Source organism: Phodopus roborovskii, unplaced genomic scaffold (assembly GCF_943737965.1).
Source record: "Phodopus roborovskii unplaced genomic scaffold, PHOROB, whole genome shotgun sequence".
Classification (NCBI taxonomy): Eukaryota; Metazoa; Chordata; class Mammalia; order Rodentia; family Cricetidae; genus Phodopus; species Phodopus roborovskii.
Window position 1 is genome coordinate 7,643,083 of NW_026126459.1, and position 22,616 is coordinate 7,665,698.

At 44.9% G+C, this 22,616-nt stretch overlaps 1 protein-coding gene across 3 annotated transcripts in view; it reads right to left on the reverse strand.

Moving 5' to 3' along the window:
* The window catches only part of Pacsin2 (protein kinase C and casein kinase substrate in neurons 2), a 92,475-nt gene extending 70,064 nt beyond the window's left edge, over positions 1-22,411 (reverse strand). For 2 of the 3 annotated variants that reach the window (XM_051189508.1, XM_051189504.1), the window contains exon 1: positions 22,259-22,411. The gene's annotated coding sequence lies outside the window, so the exon portion shown is untranslated. The remainder of the gene's footprint in view (positions 1-22,258) is intronic. The other variant, XM_051189509.1, reaches the window with a different exon arrangement.
* Between the last annotated feature and the right edge of the window lie 205 nt (positions 22,412-22,616).

Consider the following 22,616-nt stretch of genomic DNA (forward strand, 5'->3'; position numbering starts at 1 on the left):
TTCAATTAAATATAAAGACAGTCAACTACACATAGTTATCAATGGCCCTGACCAAATGCCTCCATTACTCTTCTCTGTAAACCTTCCTGCTGGGAGTACATGAATTCACTTAAGGCAGTGGTTCTCAACCTCCTAATGCTGAGACACTTTAATACAGTTCCTGTGGTGACCCCCAATCATATACTTTATTTTCACTGCTACTTCATAAATGTAATGCTGCTACTGACATGAATCATAATGTAAATATGTGTTTTCCAATGGTCTTAAATGACCTTTGTGAAAGGGTCCTTTGACATCACCCCAGGGGTAGCAACCCACAGATTGAGAATCGCTGACTTCAGGCATCTGCTTAACAAACTTGTGGTATAGGGATTTAACTCCAGGCACTGCCCATGAGGTATGGAACTTCCTGTCAGCAGAATCCCCTTAGCCTACAGACCACATGGGACAACAAGATCTCCAGGTTGTCCCCAAACCTCAGCCTATGACAGTTTTGTTATATAAATATATACGCATATAGTGCACCTGGGAGTGAACTCAGTGTGTGAGCATGCTTGCTACGCAAGCACGACTTGAGCTGGGATCCTAGCATCTAGATAAAAGTGTACACATAGCACCAGCACTTGTGTGGAAGATGGGAAAGGGGATGGCAACAGGAAGATGGCTGGAGCTAGGTGACAAGACAATCTAGTAGAAAACAACTGAGTTCCAAGTTCAGTCAAAGACCTTATTTCAAAGGAATAAGGCAGAGAAGGATAGAGCAGAACACACACACACATACACATTCTCATCTCAGATTCCACACACTGACCACAACACCTGAAGTGACCCGCCCTACCACCCCCTCTCTCTTGTTGAGTACAAGATTAACGGCTCCTCTAGAACCACTGGTTACCTGGCTTCACTCTCATACCACCAGTGCACAATGCAAAGAGAACATCAAGGTCACCTTGCCTGAGCCTTGGTCTTGTTCCACCTTCTACCTGGCCCAACCTTCCCTCCCCCTATCCCTACCCCCCCCATCTCACACACACACACACACACACACACACACACACACACACACACACACACACACACACAGAGTCTGCCCCAGTTGGAGGCTTTCATTTCAAGGTCAACAATCCCGTGCCCTGAAGTCTCAGTCAAGCAACTTCTAGCAGGTTTCCCTTTTCTGTGAATTACTACAGAAAGTGAGCATTAGATAAGGGAGACATGAAAAAAGGAAGATCAGAAGCTACCCTAGAGATTATAAAAGAGGGAAATGATGGCTGCCAAAAAGAGTTTGCCCAACAAAAGAGGAAAAGGACCCAGGCTCAGTAAAGCAATGATGATGTTGAAAGTGGCCCCCTCTGGCCACCATCCCAGTCTGTTTTTGAGAAAGTAATGTTCACTCAACTGAAACAGCTACAAGTATGAGCCAAAGGCAACATTAATCTGATCAAATGAAATTAAACACACTAAAATGTCCTTTCATTCCATGACCCTGGCTCCCACTCCTTGCAGCTTACTGTTAGAACACGATCTCAGAGCTCACACCTGGGCTGCCCATTCACACCATGGACTCACAAAAGACTTTCCAGGACACAATATCCAGAGAACAGAGGACATGAAAACAGATAGATCTGTTTGCATGATATGACCACCTGATGGAAGGCTCAAGAAACACTAAAACCCAAGTGAGAACTGGAGTGACAAGGGAATGAGTGACGGGGCCCTGAGGAGGGGTACACCGGCCTGAAGGATGAGAGGATCCACCAGGTGAAGAACACTCCAGGGAATGAGAAGCACCTGTGCAGAGACACCCTCAGAATAGGCAGAAGCCCCCTCACAGGTCTAATCTCACCCCGCTCTTCTGTTTAGAAATTCTCAAGACTCCCACAGCCTGGAAAACTAAGACACAGACAATATGGGTTTCATAAATACAAATGCATAGCTATATACACATATAGATGCTACATTTCCTCCACAAAGGCCCTGACCAACAAATCTCTCCCTTATGACCCACAAAGGCTACCACATCCAATACTTAATTCATAAGTAGGGAAAGAGATGGAATCCTGAATCTGCACACAACACACTGAGAGTAATCCACATTCAAATCTTGACTCTGTCACTTACTAGACATGTAAATTAACACTTATTTTTATTTATGTGTTCACATGTGTTTCTCTGCCACATGTGTGAGGGTGCTCCTAAAAGCCAGAAGGTCTTGGATCTTCTGAAGCTGGAATTACAAGTGGTTATAAGCAGGCCAATGTGGGTGCTGGGAACCAAGCTTGGGACCTCCGGAAGAGCAGTGAGGCTGTTGAACTGTGTTTCTAGACCCTGGCCAGGTATGTATGACCTCTCTGAGGCCCCATTTTCTATGTACAATAACAATACTGACTGTGCAGAACTGCAGAGAGAATCAGAGCCCAAATATTCCTGGCTGCCTACAGGGTCCCATAGGAAGAAGTTCGCCTCCTCAACACAGCTGCCTTTTCCCTCTGGAACTTCACTGGCTACTCATTCACCACAAGTAACTCAAGACAGACCACTTTCCAGTCTAGAGCAAATACTACTCCCACCCCTGCCACTGTGTTCAGACAGTGGTAGTCACACCTTAAGATCTCCAAGAATGGTACTTTCCAAAGAACATGGGAGAGGGCAAGGAATTTGGGTATGCCAAGGAGAGTAGAAAGCCCTAGGATGTTTTTCTTTTTCTTTTTAAACAACTATTTATTTATTTATTTATGGCTGGAAGTAGAATTGACAATGAAATAAACTTGAAGTCATGTATATGCATCCCAACCTTCTTTGCCCCTCCACCCCTCTTCTGTGCCCCTTCCTCTTCTACATTCCTAAAGCCCTTAGCCTCCCCTCAAATACCAGGCAGTCAAATGAAATTGCTCAATCCTATCTCCTAGCAACTAAAAGAAGATACTATACAGTGAACTGAAATAATCTGGTCAAAGGTCAGAACCCCAAGAGCCTGTAGGAGTGTGTCTCAGGTATGCAGACAGCCAAGCCATGCAGTTGTACCAATCCCAGCCAAAGTACGAAGTAGTCAGCTCCAGAGACACCAGTGTTGAACCATGCTAATCAATTGTGGTCCAGGCTCCATATTCCAAAGAAATACTACGAAAACTCAAATTAGTCTTTGAACTTACCATCAAAATTCCAATAGTAGACACATTTAGAAAAAGATGTTGGGCCAGTGAGATGGCTCAGTGGGTGAATCTACTGTTAGGAAGTTCTAACAACATGAGTTCAATCCCACATCCCACAAGGTGGCAGGAGAGAACCAACTCCCAAGAGTTGGCCTTTGACCTCCACAGGGGAACTGTGGCACACAAATTCCTGTACTCACACATAAACACAAAATAAATAACAAGTTGTGTCAGAGATGCCAATTTTTTTAGAAAAAATATGTATAAATTAAAAAATGCATGATCTAAAACAAAACAAAACAAAACAAACAAACACAAGATAAGGAGCTGGGTATAACTGTAATCCCAGGACTCAGGAGACAGAGCAGAAGCCAGAGAACTGTCACAAGTGTGACACCAGCCTGGTACACAGAGTTCCAGGAGTCAGACCTTATAATACAGTAAGACCCTGTCTCAATAACATGAAAAAGAGAAGGGGAGAGGCAAGTGGAAGGAAGAAAGAAAAATAAAGACAAAGAAGACAGCTCAATCCAGACAACCACTTCTCATACAGTGAGATGGCTTCCAAACCAAGGGTCCTCACAGTGCCCATGCATACATTTGTTGATTCCATAAACATCTGCTTATGTCACTGCAGAGCTAAAAACTGGGTTCCATTTTTTTTAAAAAAGACAGAACCTGCAGACCCTCACCTTCCTCAGCTCCTCTGGGAAGTGAGGAGCATTACACTACAAGGCATCCTGGAAGGGGAAAATGATGTGAGGGCAAAGGGTGAAAGGTAAGTGGAGGAAGAGAGAGAAGTCACCTCTTACCTGGAGGGAGAAATGGAGGGATGTGCAAGAAATGAGGTAAGCAGTGGCCATGCTACAAATCTGGGCTTTCACTATGAGGGCTACCAGGAGCCATGAAGAACTGTAATCCGGACAGTTCGGCACTTTCCCACTGCTGACACTAAACAACAGGATGGCTTGCTTTGAAATCACTCTTCTGAAGAGAATTACAGGAATAGCAAACCAATCAATGCTTGAAACTCTAACAGCCAAAAACATGCCCAAAGGCTTATGACATATGGGCCCCTCCAAGCCTCAGTTTCCTTGTCATCTGCTCACAGGGCCATTGGAGGCTGACAGAGTGCTTAGAGCAGAGAAAAGGCTCTACACCACAGATGGTAGCACTGGCAGGACCATGGCCTATGGACCACACCACACAGATCAGGCAGACCTACCATTGGAAGAATGGTGAGCCTAAAAACTGCTCAGAGCCTCTGTGACCAAGAACAAACACGAGAACTTCACAGTTGTCTAACTGGCAGAGAAGTCAGACCATGGAGAAGCCAGTTTCCCTCAGCCAACAGGTACCACTATTGGGCCTCTCCCACCACTCTCCAAACAGGCAAAGCCACAGCCTGGGTGCCACCCTACCTACCCAGGCACAGAAGGCTTTTTGTACCCTCACCTCTCTGTCCTGGCAGGCCTCCACAGTCATCTCTGGAAATGAGACACTGCCCAAAAGCCACCAACTGGGATGTTCATAAGGCTTCTGTGTTCAGGGCTCTGTAACCCTGAGCAGGGAGAAAGCCCACAAACATCTGGCCAAGCATCCCTTTACAACTTGCTATACTATGACAGGGTCCCTGCCATCAGGAGTCAAATATACTCACAAAAGAAAAACACCCAGGCTACATGAAGCACAGAGACTAATAAGCAGACATCAGGAGGAAGACATCCAGAACCACAAGTCCCAGACCAATTAGAAAATTCCCCCTTAAAATTTGGGGAATATTTTAGTAAATGGTGCTGAAAAACTAGATGTCTTGGGGGGGGGGGGGCGCACACAGGGAACCATCTTTATATACCTCCAACTATATACAAAGGTGGTTCAAATCCATCACAAACCCAACTGTAAAACCCAGACCTGTAGGACCAGCAAGAGATAATGTCTATGACCCTGAATTAAGCAAACATTTTACATGAAACTTAGCCCAAAACACACAAACCTACAAATACCTACTTCATCAAGTCCTAAGGCAAGGAGACAGGACAATGGCTTCCTACCTGGGGAAGACAAGGGGAGGGATAAATGGAGGGGCTACAAAACAGGAGGAAGTTGCTAGTTTGTGGAAATGACAACAGCGTATGTTCATGTCAAATTATATCAACCAGTGTACCTTAAAAAACAGGCAACATAGGAATGTCCATTATTACAACTTAGGTTGTTTGAATTTAGGGTAAGAACATAAAACACTAACCTTTTATACTGTCATATAACAACATTCTTCAAAAGCCAGCTCCTGAGCCAGGCATGGTGCCACACACCTGTAATCCCAACACTTGGGAGCTACAGGCAGGAGGATCAGGAGTTCAAGGTCATCCTCAGCTACACCAGTTCCAAGCCAGCCTGAATTAAGTGAGACCCAATCTCAATAAAACAAACAACAAAAAACACTACCTGTTCAATTGCCAATGTTAAAAAGGCATTTTCAAATTAAAGGGAGGCAAGCAGTACTCTAGTTACTGTCCAGGCCAATGCCCGTCTCCCTTCTTTTCATTGTACTCTTACTTTGCTTTCAATAAAGGAAAGAGAAGGAGGAAGGAAGAGAAAGAGAAATAAAGAATCCAAAAATACAATGGTTTCCATTTTCTACTCAAACAGACCCCTTCTAAGACACACTGAATGAAGATTCCATTGTCATTTTCTCACACTGGGGATGGCTCAGTCTCTGACCACTTTCCATGACCTCGGAGCAGAAGCACCAGTTCACCTTGCAAGGCCTAGAGCAAAGCTCACCTGGGTAACCCATCAATCTTTAACCCACAGTCCCTCCTGGAAAGGTAAGCATCACAGATGACCACGTGGATTGTAGGATACTGCTTCCCTCCCTACAGAAGACAAGAGCTGAGCAGTGATCAAATGTAAATATTTAAAGAACTCACAGCTGCTGATGACAGCAGGGTAACAGCTTGCAAACTTCCAGTCAGAATGACTGTTACATCAAGGGCTGAGTCACGGTTGCAAATGCTGTTTCCTTCCATCCTTCACAGAGGAGAGGAGATTTTTAAAACCACTTTCAAAAAGTCACTATGCCCAGGCACAACAAGAAAACACTGGAGAAAAGCCAGTGTGTACCCAAAGCTCTGCAGCCAAGAAGAGTAATACACCATCCACAAGGAATGCATACAGGACAAGAAAGAGAGTGTCCAAGTCTGTAAAGAGAAAGTAAGTATATCTGCATCATCAAGTGGTAAGGTCCACCACACAAAGGACTGAAGCATGTCTCACATATTCCTTCTCTTTGATATGACAATTCCTTATTACAAAGAATAGAGCTGGTCCAGGACAAAACTGATACAGTGCACACTTGCTGGCATTTTTGATTCATCCTCAGGTCTGGCTTCCAAGTTCTACAACAGTACTCACATCTCAAGCATGTACCACACTTCCAGATACTGGCACTTTGCCTAAACTCAGCTTCCTCGCCTGTCCTGAGGATGAGTGTAAGTGCACAAAAAGAAGCAGGGAGGTCTGTCTGGCGCATCAGGCCCTGCAAACATTAAACTGAAAATGACTGTAGCAACCATAGTGAAAATGAAAAGTGGGTCAAGGCCAGTGTAATGGTACACCCCCTACAATCTCAACACTCAGGAGACTGAAACTCGAGGACCATTCAAGACCAAGGTGATCTCTCAGGGAAAATGGGAGAGGGATGGGAGGACATGGGGCCAGGGACCTTTAATGATCTAACCTGGGAATGTGGAGTTTGAACACTACTAAGTTTTAGAAGAGGTTGAATCCCTCCCCAGGTTGGCAGAAGACCTGTCTGATCTTAGCTTGCAGGTAGATACACTTCCCCAGTCTACAACTTCAGGGACTGGGAGGGATGCACAAACAGTGGGGCATGGGATCTCAAGACAGTCGGCCCTGGGCACTGTACCACCCTCCACCATGAGGTAGGGACCCACAGACCCATGTCACTGGACAGTGAGGTGGTATGGCTAATGACTTTTGCAAATGACATTTTTCAAAGCCTTAAGGCACTAAATTAAACAAAAATACAGCTAGCTTGAGAGGTACATCACATGATCCAGGAAGCAACTCCATCCCCCACAGGTTCATCCTTCACTGGACAGAGGAGGCTAGCCCCAGGAATGATGGGGACTCCTTGAAGGTCACACAGCCTCTGAAGGGCACAAGCTACTATGGAAGCTGCCATATTTATTTACTTAAAAAATATATTGTTTTAAATATGTGTTTTTATGTGTTAGGCTACATTATTCTGTTATCTTCACCATATGCAACATACAGCCCACAGCCGAGGGTTCGACTCACCTAACACAATCTGTAATTGCTGAGCACAGCCCTGAGGGACTAAACCCTTGATAGTCACTTAGCCACAGGAAGCCAGGACCACTAAGAACCACTACAATGCTGAGCTAGACTATGGATCCCAAGAGTCAGGAAACTTCAGTACACCTGTGTGCTTCACTGTGAAATCACATAGCAGGCAGCATACTACATGAAGTGTGGTGCAGCAGTCATTCATCCAACAATACAAGCCAATCAACACCCCTGTAAAGGTGAAGTGGGGCTTTGCTGTTTAGAGAGCTTTCTGTTCTTTTTGGAGATTTTGTTGTTGTTGTTCTTTGGAGTTTTTGTTGTTGTTTCCAGTTTTCTCTATAACAGTCCGGGTTGTCCTAGAACTCACTTTATAGACCAGACTGGCCTTGAACTCACAGAGATCAGCCTGCGTCTGCCTCTGCTTCCTGAATGTTGGGATCAAAGATGTGCACCACCACCACCCAGCAAGCTTACTGAAGAAAGCCTGGGCTTGGTTTGCAACATTCACATCACACAGCTCACAACTGCCTCTTACTCCATTTCCAGGAGGCTCACAGCCTTCTTCTGGCTCCCTGGCCACCTGCACAAATGCCATGCACATAAACTCACACAGGTACACATAAATACAAATATACAAATAAGAAGTAGATCCCTCACCAAATAGCAGAGCCAAGGTGAAGTCTGAGCAACCTAGCAGCACAGATCCTAATGAGACACCACAGACTCTATACTCCAAAGCACCTGGCTGTGTCAAGACCCAAACTCAGAGGCAGCTATTACCTACTTGAAAACATGGCCCTCCTACAAAGTGAGCAACCTAGGCCCTCAATCAGGACCACACACCCCCCCAACAGTAGCAGTGTGCAGAGGGGGTGCGAATAAGATTTGCAGTCTTTGTAGGTCCAGGCAAGACTGGCAATTTGCCAAAGAAGGAATCCCTACAGTCCCCAGGAGGCTGAGTTTGTACTCCCTGCAACTAATCACACTGTGAGCTTTCAAAAGGCAGGGTTATTAGAAGACCCTCCACACTCATAAGAAAGAGAAATAATTTCAAATTATTTCTAAATGTCATGAACCTAAACATTCCCAGAAGAAGTAGAAGACAGGGAAGCTCAGGCCCAAAATAGTGATTCTGGAAATGAACACAAAGAAGTACTTCAGGGAAGGCATACTGGATGAAAGGTGATAAATAGCTCTCGGCTCCTGCTCCCATCAAGCAACTTCAGATCTACACCTAAGGAGCAAGAAAAAATTCAAAAGGAAATAAAAACCACATTAATATAAAATAACAGGGTTGTAAGTGGACTCAGCAGGTAAAGGCATTTGCTGTCGATCTTGATTTGAGTTAGATCCCTAACAAGAATCAACTCCTACAGATTATCCTGTGACCTCCACATGTGAGCCCTGGCATACCTTCACCCACACATCAAACAAAGGACAAGATAGCAAAGGATAATATTTATTACAGCAACCATTTCCCTTGGTCTTCTTAAAGAACACCTATCACAGACTCCTATGACTTCATCATATTCATTTCTGAATAATGTATGGTGCTCAAGCATACCCTTCTGGCCCTCTATAAGGCCATTTCCATGATAGGCCCAGCCTTTAGGCCCAGGTGTAAGACACACAAACAACTTCATAGAATAGCAGGAGAAGCCATGGCCGCAGTGCAAAGCAAAGCCTCCAGCCTCATCAAAGAGCAAAGTGTGGGTTAGCTGCTGGAGGATGGCCCTGTCCCATGCCATGCTACTCTGCTGAGCTGGGGTGGCTCAGCAGGGATTTGTCAACAAAATAAAGTGGACTCTAGGGACAAACACAGGGAGTGCCATGGGGCTAGGTACTGGTCATCTAATTTAGTTAAAAAGCTCCCACCCAGCCCTTGCCAGAGCCTTTGCCACACACAAGCAAAGTTCAGCCAGTTGCTAAGGCAACGGAGACTCAAGACATGTTTAGGCATCTGTAGAAACCAAGCCAAAATACAATTTCCACACTTGTGATAAAAACACAGGCTGCCAAGCACACAGCCAAGCATTACTCTAAAATTTGGTCTTATTGACAGAATAAACAGGGGTGGGGAAGCAGGAAGCTCCTAGTGCTTAGCAGAGCCAACCATCAGACTAGCCCCAGAGTGCTAAAAAACCTGCTTGTGCCAGGGAATAAATGCCTCTTATGCCTATGTGTTGTCTGAGAAGGTTTCCTCTCATTTCTACCTCGGTATGTAGTAGTCTTTTGCTTCAGTTCAGCTGGGAACACCAACTTTTCTTAGAAGAGAAACTAAGATTGAGAGTTTTGTCCAAGGTAAAGCCGGATATGTGAGAAGGAAACTGCCTCTGGGGGAGGGGTGGATGTGGGAGAGGCACAACTGTCCAATGTGAGAGCAGAGGTGGGCTGGCCTGGTCATAACCTCCATACCAGAAGCCCCCACTCTATCCATCACACACACACACACACACACACACACACACACACACACACACACACACACACTTGTCCTTTGCAAACCCTGAGAAATGAGTAAACAGGACACTGCTTGGTCTTCCACAGGACAGTAAAAGGTGAAAAAGTTAGTCAGCCAATGGGAAGTGACACAGTAGACTAGCAAAGGATGAACCAACAAGCAAACAGTAACAACAGAAACAAGAATGGGTTATATCACTCTGATAGAGCAATGACGAGAAGCTGAAGCATCTATGAGAATGGCACCTCCTGTCACAGAGACAAAGTCAAAACGGTCTTTGACTCCAGGCTGCCATGACCTCCAAATGATTCCAGTGCCAACAGCCTTGCCCAGTCCTTGCCAACTCACATACTGCAAATGTGGAGACACAAACCAGGACAAGCCCTATCAGCTACTGTGGCTCCGAGCAGTCTGACCACTCAGACTTCTCGTTCACCTAACTGGTTACAAGTAGGAGGGGCAGTAGGATGACTTCCATTTTTTTAGCGCTGAGAACTGAAGCCAGGGCCTGAATAGCTCTAGCACTTAGCTACAACCCAGCCCCCAGGAAGGCCCTGCTTCATGTTCATGAAAGGAAAGCATCCCCTGCAAGGAGAATCCACCCAGATTAGGATGAAAGTGTTACTCATTCAAGAAACCCTCAGGAGAGTTTATCTCATAGATACTGACTGCAAGTTCCAAAGACCAAGGCACCTAACAGGAAGAATTCCCCAGGATTTTCTTTTGCCTAAAAGTCTAGAAAAATAGACTTACAAGAATTAAAACAAGTCTAAAAACACTCAAGCTTCCATGGCTTTAAAGCCATTCCTAGGGATTTAGCCTCAGGAACTAATTCCATAGACAGGAAGGAAGTGAAGAAGGGAGGGAGGGAAAGAGGAAAGGAGGGAAGGAGGGAGGGAATGAGGGAGGGAGGGAGGGAGAGGGGGAGGGAGGAAGGAAGGATGCAGGAAGGAAGGAAGGAAGAAAAGAAGGAAGCAAGCAAGTAAGCAAGCAAAATCAAATTGTCAACTACAAATTCATCTTAGTAGCAAAAAAGTGGAAATAACCTAAAATGCCCAGCACCAGGGAATGTTTCAATCTCATACAGTCAACAAGATAACACTGGAAATCTTCTAAGGAGCTGGGGATGTAACTCAGTTGGCAGAATGCTCATCTTGCATGTGCTAGGTCCTAGGTCTGATCCCCCAATTCTGCAAAGGAAGAAAGAACTTCAACAGAAATACTCAATGAGGATGTTTAGGCCAGACACAGTGACATGGAAAACAAAAAACAAAAAAAAAAACTCAAAAAGAAAAAAAAAAGAGGGAGGGGGAGTCTAGAATTTAGATTCTAGACAAGTTCAGCAGATAAGAGCACTTGTTCCCAAGCCTGAAAATAGGAATTTGAGCCCCCAATACCCACACCGTAAAAACAAAACAATTTCTGCAAGTTGCCCTCTGACCTTCACATGGCATACCATGGCACAGACATGCAGAGGGGTGGGGGAATATAATTTTTTCATATCCAGCCATTTGGCATCAAAAAAAAAAAAAAAAAAAAAAAAAAACCAGCAATTAGCCCAAGCATAATCACCAAGTACCTGAGACAAGTGTGATGGCACAGCCTGTCACCCCAGCATTTGGGGGCTAAGCAGGATCTGGAGTCTGAGGCCAGCCTGGGCTACACAGTGAAACTGTGTCTACAAACAAAGCTGCCTCCTCAAGGCTACTGTGGAAGATGGAGTAACAGCACCCACCAGACCTCTGGAATTCTGAAAGCCCTGCTCCTCCACTCTCTGACCTCATCAACTGGGAGAGAAGCATGTGGGTGACCTAGTCCCAGATTGTGCCAGCTCCCTTGCTACCCTTATAAACTCCCCCTGGCTTTGTAAATGGCAAATTTACAGATTCTCTTAATTGGGTTAGTTGTGAACACAGTTCCTGCCTTAAACTAAAGACACATAATTTGCCCTGTTTCTATGTTCCTCAGAGGCAGGGAGGGAAAAGGAATTTTTAAAGATCTTTTTCACAATGAAGGACAAGTGACTCAGAATCTATTACTCAAGGTGGCAAAACAAAGGGACACTGGTATGGGGTTCAGGGTCATTTCTGACAGCAACTCTCTGAAGGTCACTTCTCAGACCTTTGGGCTGATTACTCCTGGATGAAGTAGAGTTATCACCAACTGGTTTTAAGAACTCAATAAGTAGAAATGTAAAACATCCATGGTCTCTCAGAAAATCCAGAACACAGTGTACCCCATGACCACTGGTTCTGCCACCAGCCATGCCAATCTTCCCATGGCACATGCCCAACCCCCTTATCTGATGATATATTTGCTGGTACAGAGGTCACAAGTGCTTAATTAAAAACATCATCACACTCAAGCTAACTGGTGCCCAGGCAAGCCAGCTTCAGCAAACCAGTGAGCTACAAAATCCACTAATAGCGGGCTTGGAGGTCTGCGTGGGAAGAGAGCCTGACCACAATTCACAATCTTGGCACACTCAGCTAGAGACAGCATAATTTGATATAATGAAACACAAACATAATTTGAAGTCTGAAAATGTTCATAAACTACAATTTGAGCATCATTTTAAAATAATAAAATTTCATTTCATTCAAGAGACAACTTAGAAAACTAGCCACAGCTGATTCTAGACACCACAGACTACCCTGCAGGTCCAGGCAAAGGCCCTGTGACTTACCTAGCCCTCATGTGGAGGTCTAGACCCTTCCTTCCAATTTTACCTCTTTTTGTCTTTCTTCTGAACCATGAACAAGGGAAACCAACAACCAACAAAGCTGTTCTGAAAACAAAATGAAAGCTATTGGAAAGTTCATAGTCAACTACCAATACCTGCACAGCCAAGTTGTATTGATACATAATCTAAATTATAAAGTCAATTAAAACTTAAATATTAATTCTTAAAGTGAAAGGGTAATGGCACAGTTTGAAAACCCGATTCCACAGCTTGAGTTCTTGCTGCTTCATGTAAGTTTAACCCTATTTCCCCCATGGATCCCTGTACACACAGCTGAATCCTTCACCTTAAGTTCTTTTACATTTTGGATGTGCCATTCATTACCTTGTCACATGCTCCTTTCCCCCTAAATACTAGGCACAATCACAGCAACATTTCCCCATTTCCCCATCACTGGGACAGGCCTGTATAACCATCACATTAAACATAAGCACAACATCATCAAGCCAGGAGGCAGGGAAGGGCACAAACATAGGCAGGATGCACCCATCCTTTGTTTCCAGACAAGGTTTCTCTGTGTGGTCCTAGCTGTCTTGGAACTGGCTATACTCCAACTTAAAGATCTACCTGCCTCTGCCTCCTGAGTGCTGGGATTTAAGGCGTGTGCAGCTACCACCTGGCTCGGATACAGGTTCCAAGTCTCACCCATTAAGGGGACAGAAGTAAACAAAACCTCAGAGTAGTACAAAAAGTGGGCATATGTCCTGCCAGGGTTATGAGATTCCACAAAGGGAATCACCCACACTAGTGACCCCCCCATATCATGTCTGTGACCTTTAGTCACCAAAGGAGGTCCTAATGAGTAGTACTCTGGCTGAAGAAAGAACAATACATTTGTAAAAGAACTGGATAAAATAAATCCAATGAGTACGTTAGGGTTTTGCTTAATTTACAAATTCACCTAATTATCATGCTGAGTAACACAAAATGACTGAGTATCATGTATGGATTGAGCTCTGGGTCTGTGACTGCACACAGCACCTACCACAATCCAGAGTAATGAACCCACTCCAAATTTCCATGTTCAAATCCTAGTGTCATTACCTGATATTAGGGGATGGAGGCTTAGGAAGCTAATTAGGGCATGGAGATGAAGTCCCCAAAAATGAGATAGTGCCCTTTCTTAAGAAGGAACTCAGAGAGCTCCCATACCCTCCTTTAACTGTGTAAGAGTACAACTAGAAGTGTACTCTTCTGTAACCCAGAAGAGAGCCCAACACTACTGCGTCCTCACCTCAGGCTTTCAGACTCCAGAACTTTGAAGATTATTTCTGTTCTTCATCAGCAAATGCCTAGAGCACTATGTTTCAGCAGTTCAAAATAAGACACCTAGTCTCCGAAATGTTGAACCATTTGACCAAGCGTGGATACATGATCACCTAGTGGTAGACCTGGGGCCCAGATCCAGGGCTTTCTGGGTACAAATCCATGCTTCTGACCTCTGGTTTGTTGCTGCTGTACTGCCTTTTCTCATCAGCAGGAGCTAGCCTTACAGACTTGTGATAATAAGCCAATCAAAACAAAAACAGGACACAGGCTATATGACAATACCCTCCCCACTCCAATAGCATCAGTGAACATTTAGACAATGGAGCTCAATCAATGACCGAGGCCAGCTCTCCCTGGAAGCCCCATTCTTACAAAATTAAACTACTGGTTCCTATGAGCTGCCAAGCCTTGAGGACACTGGTGACTTTTGTGAAAAGGAGCAATCAGAATCTCATCCACTCCCTGACTTCTCAATTGACATCTTAGTCCTGTCAAGATTGTCCTGCTCATATCCTGGAAGGCTCCCCACTGAATTCATTCTCCAGGGGAAAGTTGAGACCCTAACCTTGGTCTACAAAGAGCTCCCATTCTGAAGCTGCCCTCCCACCACACTCAACAGCCCCACACACCACGTGCAACCACATTCTTGATTTCTCTGGAGCTTACTTCTGGCAAAGGCCACTTCCCTGGAGTAAAGCTCTGCAGCATGCTGAGAGCAGCCAGACCAGCCCCCCTCTGTCTCTCTCTACAGGTGGACCCTTTTCTATCTGGTACTGCCTGTGATGAAACACAATTATTTCTAGACCCAGCTGTTCTATACAGCATGAGACCTTAATCTTGGAATTCTTGAGCTATGAGCTGAACCAGGCACCAAGTCTATACATAACAGTAGCCAGAACACACCCTTTCAATCCACCTTGCCTATTCTCCCTTCACACACTGTTGTCCCAACAACTGAGATAGTTTTCCAAATGATCTCAGCCCAAGGAGAGCAGTCAAGTAAACCCCTATAATATAAACTCTAAAACTGTTAAGAAGATGATGAGTTCAAAGCTGGCCAGGTTACAACTTCTCTTTAAAAAACAGGGCTATTGGGGCTGGAGAGATGGCTCAATGGTTAAGAGCACACACTGCTCTTTCAGAGGACCCATATGGCAGGTCACAACTGTGCAATTCCAGTTCCAGACTTGACACCCTTGTCTGACCTCCTTGGACAACAATCAAATATGTGGTACACATACACACATGCAAGCAAAACACTCACACATAAAATTATTAAAACAAATAAAAATGGGATTATTAAGATGGCTCAGCATAAAGGTACTTAAATACAAGCCTGACGACCTGAATTTGATCACTGGAAAATAATAGGGAAAAAAACAACAATGGGTTCCCAAGTGTTGTTCTCAGACTTCCTCAAATGCATGCCTGCAGGAAATCACACACACATTAAAAACACAAAGTAAGAGCTGGGCATGGTGGTGCACACCTTTAATCCCAACATTCAGGAGGCAGTGGCAGGCAGATCTGTGAGTTTGAGGATAGCATGGTCTCAAAAGACCAAAAATAAATAAAGCAAAACAAAACAAAGAGCTAAGAGATAGTTTAGCAGTTAACAAAGAGCATGTACTGCACTTCCAGAGGACCCAAGTTCAGTTTCCAGCACCCACATGGCAGCTCACAACCTCTTATTATATTATCACAACAAACTTATTATCTCTTCTGTTCTCTGGAAAAGCAGCAGTGCTCTTAACCACTGAGCGATCTCTCTAGTTGAAGAACAGACACTTTTTCCATGCCATAATCACAACTGTAGTTGGCTGCCTTCTGACAAGCACTGGGATAACATGAGAGAAGGACAGGGACTCCTCCACATTGGCTGTCTGAGGGGTACTCTATTCAATGCAGTACTACAAAGGCCAATGCCTGAGTAACCAATACATCTGACCAGGTTAATCATTTTCAGAAATAAGCCAGTGAAAAGGTGTCCTAGACACTGTTCTATTGCTGTGAAGAGACAACATGACCAAGGCAACTCTTATTGTAGCTGGCTTTACAGTTTCAGAGGCTTATTATCATCACAGCAGAGAACATGGTGACAGGCATGGTGCTGGAGAAGTAACTAAGAGCTACATCCTGATCCACAAACAGAGCCTGAGATTGGGCCTGGTATGGGCCTTTGAAACCTTAAAGCCTACTCCTAGAGACACACTTCCTCCAACAAGGCCACACCTACTTCAACAACACCTCCTAAGTCTTCTCAAATAGTGCCACTCCCTGATAACTACCAACATCCAATTGGATAACATCCAATTATATGAGCCTATGGAGGTCATTCTTATTCAAACCACCACAGATGGCTTGGCAAATTTTGGCAGGTAAATGCACTTGCTGTGTCCATGTAGACATACATACACATGCATACACAGAATAATATTTTTTTTAAAATAGGAAAAAAGGCCATTTAACCTGTGCATTTTTTGAGTTTCTTGTCCTTTCTTAAATACTTGCTCTTTATACAGCTGAGACTCTGTGCTACTAATAAACAGACAATTCATAAAACATTAGGAACTTGACAAGGTCACAAGAAGCCACTGTTGGACAGTAAAGGCCACTGTGGTTATTTGAATGAGAATAGCACCCTTACACTCTTATGTTTAAATGCTTGATATCCAGTTTATGGAACTGCTTAGAAAGAATTAGGAGGTGTAGCCTTATAGGAAGAGGTATGCCACTGGAAGATGGCTTTGAGTTTTACGAAAGCCCATGCCACCGTTCCCAATGTGCATTCTCTCTCTCCCTCTCTCTCTGCACCTCCTACTTTCTGATCAAGATGTGAGCTCTCAACTGTTTTATCACAGCAATAAAAAAGTAACTAAGACAGTCACCAACACAATTCATGTCCAACTTCAAACTACTGGTGGATTCTACTCAGGAAGTATCTCATCAATGAGAACATGCTTGGATAAGTCAACTCCAAGATTTGAGATTTTCTTTGTTTCAAGATAGGGTTTCACTGTGTTGCCGTGGTTGTCCTGGAATTCACTCTGTACACCAGGCTCCCCTCCAACTCAGAGATCCACCTGCCTCTGCTTCTGCCTCCCAAGTGCTGGAACTTAAAGGCATGCACTACTACGTCTGACTCAATTTCTAATTTCCACTTAACATTTACTTCACTGCTTTCTCAAGTGCTAAGCAACTAAGTAATCATTTAAATATACTCTTTAATCAATAAATATTAAATAAATCTGCCCAAAATACTCACATCCTACAAATTTTCCCCTGTGAAAAAGACTAAAGAACAAAAACAAGGGTACTGGAGATGGTTCACCAGTTAAGAGCACTGGTTACTCTCCCAGAGGACCTGGCTTCAATTCACAGCACTCATACGGCAGCTCATAACTGTCTGTAACTCCAGTTACAGGGGATTCAACACACACATGGTGTATAAGCACACATATAGGCAGAATACTCATTCACATAAAATAAAAAATAAAGGTTAAAAAACATTTAAAAACTAAAACAAGTTCTTCATTGTCAAGACAGAAAGGTTTTAGACTTCAAATTCCAAAGGAAAAACAGTCCTTCAATGGACAAACAAAACTTCTCCAAATGACAATCTAGGAGATTTAAGATGCCAACAACTCATCATGATAACCACCAAGGAAGCAGAACCTACAGAAAAACCCCAAGCTGGCATTCCAAGTTCTAGACCCAGAATGAACTCTACAAAGCAATGGCCAGGCCTGACACCACTTTTTTTTTTTAACCACAATTCATGTCATTCAAATGTTGAGTACAAAATAATGAGGGGACAATCCTTCAGAATGTGTGTCCTCCATGTATGTAAGTCACCATTATAATCAGCTCCAAGATGACAGGGAAAATAGGATTAGATTCTCTGAGGTGAGAGACAGCTTAGGAAGATGTGTGCTCATCGCCCCACAACCATGTCAGTAGGGGAGACAGCTTAGGACTGGAGTGTGGCCTTCCTTACCCAGGATGCTGGCCCTAAGTTGTTCACATGTGTTGTTCTTTTCCTGGGGTGGGGAAGAGGGTATCTCACAACTGTTCTCAGACCTTCTAAGCCCCTCACCTTACAAATATAAATACCGAGACCATAAAATCTGCATATCCTCCTAGACTCAGAGTTAGTGGGGGGGAAGGCTAGAAAGAGCCCAGGGCTTCTGGTCCCCATCTATCTCCCACTCAGCCATCTGGAGAAAAATTACACCAAAGCAGATGTAATGGCTCAAGCCTGAAACATCAGCACTTGAAAGGGTGAGGCAGGAAGATTGCCTTAATTCTGAGGCCAAGAACAGCCACACAGTTAAGTTCTGGCTCAGATCCTGCCTTGATGTTCCAGCAAGGTACCTTTCTAAGGCAGCTGCTGAGGACTCTGATAGCTGCTACCACTATATCCCACGGCTGTATCTCCTTTTCTATCTAGTTCAGTGTCTACACCCAAGAAATGAGTGAATCTTTAAGCTAAATTTTTTTAAGTGAGCTAGAGGCATAGCTTGGTGGTAGACTGCTTGCATAGGATGTAGCACAAAGGGTTCCATCCCCAGCACCAAGGGGGAGAAAAGCTGGGAGGGCAGGTAAAGAAAAAATAAATAAATGCAGGGGTTGAGAGAAGGGAAAGATACCTGCCATCAACCCTTACAACCTGAGTCCAGTGCCCAGAACTCACAGAGTAGAAGGAGAGAACTGACTCCTACAGTTGTCTTCTGACTGCCACAGGCACACTATTGCATATACATACATGCACACTAAATAATTATCTTTGTTTTATTTGTTTTTCAAGACAGGGTTTCTCTGTGTAATAGTCCCCGCTGTTCTGGAACTCACTGTGTAGACCAGGCTGGCCCTTAACTCACTGAGATCTGCCTGCTTCTGCCTCCTGAGGCATTATCTTTTTTTTTTTAAGAAATTTTTATTTTTAAATGAAAATTAAAAATCTGGACAGAGAGAAATGGCTCAGCAGGTAAAGACACTTGCTGCCAAGCCTGACGATCTGAGTTCCATCCCTGTTATCCACATAGTGGAAGGAGAAGAAAAAAAAAAAAAAAAAAAAAAAAAAAAAACTACTGCAAGCTGTCCTCTGACCTCCACAGGCACACCATGGCATGTGCATACATGCATGTACACACATGCATGCACACATACACATAATAAACAAATGAAACATCCTTTTAAAAAATGCAGACCAGTTGTCCCTCAAATAGTTAGCAACCACACAAATGCAAAAAAAAAAAAAAATTCTGGTTGTGCAGAATATTTGGAGAACTATCCTTTGTTGAGATAGGGCCCCACTACACAGTTAAGCTGATCTCAGACTAGAGATTTCCCTACCTTAGTCTCCCAAAGCAAGTGCCCCCTGTGTGTATGTAAGTGCAGATCAGAGATTGATGTTAGGTACTTTCCTGGATCACTGTCCACTTTTTTTTTTTTTTTCTTTTAAGATTTCTTTTTTTTTTTTTTTTTTTTTTTTTCACTTTCTTTTCTTTCTTTCTTCTTTTCTTTTTTTCCTTTGGCTTTCAAGACAGGGTTTCTCTCTGTAACAGTCCTGGCTGTCCTGAAACTCACTTTGTAGACCAGGTTGGCCTACATACAATTCACTATATCCGCCTGCCTCTCCCTCCCAAATGCTGGGATTAAAGGCATGTGCTACCACTACCCAGCAGGATTTCTTAATTTTATGTATAGGAATGCTTGCTTGCATGCACGTATGTGTATCGTGTACATGCCTGGTGCCCTCAGAGGTCAGAAAAGGGTTTAGGATTCCCTGGGACTGGAGTTACAAATGGTTATGGTACCACGTGGATGCTGAGAATTAAACCCAGGTCCTCTGTAAAAGTAAATGCTCTTAGCCACTGAGCCATCTCCCTACCCTTGCCTCATTTTTTTTGTTGGGGGGGGGTTTGAATTCAAGTGTCCTTATGTTTGAACATTATATGCTTTAATGATTAAACTATCCCCAAGTCCTAGGATACCTATTCTTTTCAGATGGTCTCTACTCAGCACAACCATCTGAATATTAAAAATCAGAAAAAACTCTCAAACAGCCACCCCCATTCCAGGGACCACCATTAAGAGCCATCAGGAGGACCTTGCTCTCAGGCCTACTTTCAGATGTGAAGAGGATATGCAGAGGCCATAAAGGACTCTGCCCCTAGCATGCAAATCAACTTAGGTAATGAAGCCCTGCCTCCCTCTGCTGCATTCAGGTATGCAGCTAAGGTTCCCAAACGACTGGAAAAAAACTGAGCAGGCACTACAGCTCCTGTGAACATGGTGATTACCTACATAATCTAAAGGGTGGCCTCCAGGAAGCCAAGTACAATGGGATGTAGATAAGGCAGGCCAGAGTCAGTCACCTGGGTTTCAGGTGAGCTTGGCCAGAGAGCACTTGGGTATTATTCTTCACAAGGTGCCATGACAGTTAGTCATTTACTGCTACTATTTGATATTCCAGAACATCCTATGAGGATGAGTGAAGCAGGAAGCCTAAGAATCAGATTTAACTCATCAACATGGACTTTCGAGTAAGAGAAAAGAATACAAAGATTAAGGGTGTCCAGGTATGGTGTTACATGCCTTTTATCTCAGTAAATTCCAAGCCTGCCTGGTCTACATAATGAGATCCTGTGTCTAAAAAACAAAACAAGCAAACACAACTAAGGGCAAATGTCCCCATGCTCCCCCAGAAATGCCTGGCCATCAGAAATCTGTGCTGGCACTCTGGACCAAGAGAAAGCCTCTAGCAGGTAGGATGGAAACAGATGTTATATCTTGCATACACACACACTTTTGGATTAATTATTTTGTTCAGAAGTAACAAGTTCTAGCTCCCAAAATAGCATAAACTAAAACACCACTTCTATTCCAATGAATAGTTATTCTTTAAAAATCCTGCACAGTTGCAAGCCGGTGGTGGCACAAGCCTTTAGGGACAGCACTCTGGAGGCAGAGGCAGGCAGATCTCCGTGAGTTTGAGGCCAGCCTGGTCTACAGATCGAGTTCCAGGTTCCAGGACAGCCAGGGCTACTGAGAAATCCTGTCTTGAAGGGGGGTAGGAAGTAGTGGAATCTGGCACAGAAAGATCTAATCAGTCTTCTATTCCTTTGTGCTCAGTTACTTTCCTAAGTAATAAGTACCCATCAGCCTAATGGTCAGTTTCTTTAAAGCCTCCAGACCACAAGGAAAAGAAACACACATCACACAAGTTTTTCATGTAGTGGCCTCAAGGCTCAGGGAGCATAGCTTCACCAAGAGACTGCCAAACTCTACAGTTAAGTGTAAATGCACAGACCAAAAGTGTTCCAAGTAAGTCAAAAGAATCCCAACTACACTGGCACTCATTCAGTGCTTCTGCTTTGAAAAGGTGACTTCAAATACCCTAAGACGAAAAAGGGGGTCTAACACAACACTGCCCACCTGGATGACCCCTTTTCGAAGGGCTCCAAGCTGTAAAGCCCAGAGGCACAAGAACAGAACTTAAGCGAACAGAAAAACCTGCAGTCGAAGAAGGTGTGAACTCACACCTACCAGTCAGGATTAAATAGATTTACATCAGAACAGAGCAGGAGTGTTTGTTAAACATCTTAATGAGAGACCGTCAGCAACCTACTCCCCTCAATCACAAAACCTCAGGACAGCTGCGGTCAAGGAAAGGGGGGCAAGAGCCAGGAATGGTGTGCAAACCTCAGACCAAAGTCATCTTCCCTTGAGGACCCAACAAGAATGCAGCATCCCTGGGGCATGCCTACTTTCAGTTCTATCTCTAAGACCATGAGGTCCCCAGACAGCCCCTCTGATCCAATCCCGAAAAAAGAAAAGCGGACCTTCTCAGAGAGCGGCCCGCAAGTGGAGTCTTTAGGGAGAGAAGAACGCGTCTTTTGAGGCCCACGGGAGGAGAGAGGCAGTTGACACTTCGGATCCAACGAGTCCAGATAAACTATGAAAGTCAAAAGGACAGCATCCAGCCTTTCCTGTCTCGCCACACACCCCTAGGTCATGTTCACCAGGCAGGCTTGGCTCTCACCACCGAGGACACCAAGCGTGGGAAGGACGGAAATGGGAGTCCGCAAAGCACCCCAGGAGTACGTCCGCGTGGGTAAGGCCCGCTCCGGCCGCTCCTCGGGCCTCCCCGGTTCCTCCCGCCGGTGCGTGGCCCCTTGCGCGCGGACTAGAAGTTTCCAGCGGCGCGGCCCCGCGCGCTCGGCCCCGGTGCGGCCTGACATAGGTAGGCGCGGCCACCGACCCGCGTCCTAACCGTCGCGACGCACCCCTCACCTCGACCGCCGCTCGCCTCGGGTCCCGCTACGCACGCCGCCCCGGCCGGGCTGCGATTCCGACCCCTTCCCCGTTCCGCTCCAGCCGAGCTCGCTGCCTGGCCCTGCCCAGACCCGCCGCGGCCGCTTCTGCCGCTCGCCGAGACCGCACCGCCCCCGCCGCGCCCGCTGTGCTCGCCCCATTGGCTGCCGGGATCAAGACCCCGCCCCTCAGCCCCTTCGGCGCCCCGGATTGGGCAGACCAGAGCCGAGGCCGCACGCCCCCAAGCACGCTCAAGGGGACTACTCTGGGTAAGTATTAGCGGCCTCCCCTGTCAGTCAAACGAGGATCGCCTACTTAAGCCGCTGAGAGGCCAGCA